We start from the raw sequence: 2500 nt of genomic DNA, 5'->3' as shown, positions 1-2500 counted from the left end.
CGTGAAGGGGTATCATCAGGTGCCTATGAACCCAGAAGACATCCCCAAGACTGTCATCACCACTCCGTTTGGTACATACACCTACAATTACTCCTTTTTTGGCTTTCGTAATGCTACGGCCACTTTCCAACGTCTCATGGATGGCGTCTTAGCGGACGTCCCTTTCTGTGTATGTTATGTGGACGACATACTTGTGTTCTCTTCCTCAAAAGAGGATCACCTCCGTCACCTGCGCATCGTGCTTGAACGCCTGCAACAAAACGGCCTTGTAGTCTGATACGACAAGTATACCTTTGCGCCAACGAATTGTCGTTCGTAGGGCACCGCATCACTCCTGAAGGAGTCTATTCCCTCCTAGAGAAGGTAGCAGCCATTCAGAACTTCCTCAAGCCCTCGACCGTCAAAGCTCTGCAGGAATTTTTGGGCATGATCAACTATTATCACCGTTTTCTGCCAGCCATTGGCGCCACTCTTGCTCCCCTCTACGCCTCCCTCAAGGGTAAGCCAAAAGACCTAAAGTGGGATCCCCTTCAAGAAATGGCCTTCTTCAATGCAAGGAAGGCCCTATCAACTACTGCAGCTCTCACTTTTCCTATCCCATATGCCCCTCTACTTCTCTCCACTAATGCCAGCGACGTCGCTATTGGTTCATTACTAGAATAGGTGGTCTTCTTCAGCAGAAAACTATCCAAGGCTAAATCGTGTTATTCTACCTTCGATCGCGAATTGCTGGCTGTGCACTTGGCTGTCCGTCACTTTCGCCATTTCTTAGAAAATACGCCCTTCGTCCTTCACACAAACCACATGCCTACTGGTGCATGCCTTCACTCGACAGTCTGACGACTGGTCCGCCCATCAACGCCGACCTCTCTCCAACGTGTCTGATTAAAATTGCACCTTTCAACACGTCGCTGGAAAAATGAATCATGTTGCCGATGCCCTGTCAAGAAACACGTTGGCTGCCGTTCTACTGGGATTGGATTACAACGCCTTAGCTGGAGCCCAACGACAGGATCCAGAATATCATTCATGTAGGACATTCTGCACATACCTCCGTTGGGAAGACATCCCCCTCGACGACTCCAACACCACCCTCCTCTGTGACGTCAGTACTGGTAGACCGCGACCTTGGATCCTGTTCCCATGCGCCAACAGGTGTTTGATTTCATTCACGGCCTATCACATCCCTAGTGACGTTCTACTGCGCAGCTGCTAAAGACAGAGTTCATTTGGCACGGCATTTCTAAGGATGCGAAGGATTGGGTCGGCGCCTGTGCTTCTTGCCAAACTTCCAAAGTACATCGACAAATGGATTCAGGAGTGGGCACCTTTCCTCAACCTCAGCGTCATTTCGCCCACATTGACATCGATGTTTTGGGCCCCCTACGGACATCGCAAGGACATCGTTACCTGTATACCGTGATCTACCGCTCCACTCGTTGGCCTGAAGAAATTCCCATGGAAACTTCAACATCCGCCTCATGTACATCTGGCGTACTCTATGGATAGATCGCAAGATTTGGTATCCCTACGCATATTACTTCTGAGATGGGCACCCCTTTCACCTCTCAATGGTGGACATCATTAGCGAATCTCCTGGGCATCACCCTACATCAGACAACTGCCTACAACCCCGCTGCCAATGGAATTGTTGAAAATTTTCATCGCACCCTCATAGCAGCTTTGATGTCCCACTGCAAGGATTCCAACTAGTTTATTCAGCTTCCCTGGGTCCTCCTGGGACTAAGGACCACTCCTAAAGATGCCCTTGACGTCTCGGCAGCTTAAATGGTGTATGGTAACCCGTAGATCATCCCTGGGGATTTTTTTTCCTTCTGCATACTCCTCCGGCAATCTCCAGCGCATATGTCACGTTATGGGAAAATTTACTTCATGCCGCCAGACTTACAAACCCCTACCGAAGCATCACATACCAACAGACTTGCACTCTGCAATGCACGTCTTCCTACGCAACGACACTGGCAAGCCACCGTTAACGACCCCTGACACGGTCCCTTTCCTTGTGAGCCGACGCAGTGCGAAAGCATTCCTACTAAACTTTCGTGGCAAAGAAGACTGGGTCTCCATTGATCGTCTACAACCTGCTTATCTCATGCCAGATGACCCGCCTACAGTTCGCCTCTCTAGATCAGGGAACCCTATTTAACATGTACAGTATGTCATTTTTAGGAGGGAGCCATGTACCAACCGTGTGTCAAACGATCCTACATCATAACGTCACTCCTTTTTTTGTATATATTATGCTTGTATCTTTGCTCTCCCCTCGCACTGATAAGGAAATGAAATAACATGTCTGTTTTTCTCACCATTAACTGTTAACCGGTGCGGTGGTTGGTTGAAGATGAAATTGCCTGTTATGTTTTTTATGGCCTTTTTGCCTGCAGTTTATGAATATGTAATCGAATGTTCTGTAATAAAGTTACTCAGTGGTTTTCATCCTGCCTTTGAGTCACAACCTTCTCTCGGCTTGTCACACCTT

Source organism: Palaemon carinicauda, chromosome 14 (genome assembly GCF_036898095.1).
Source record: "Palaemon carinicauda isolate YSFRI2023 chromosome 14, ASM3689809v2, whole genome shotgun sequence".
NCBI lineage: Eukaryota > Metazoa > Arthropoda > Malacostraca > Decapoda > Palaemonidae > Palaemon > Palaemon carinicauda.
The sequence above is the reverse complement of the archived record's forward strand: the minus strand, read 5'-3'. Positions refer to the sequence as shown.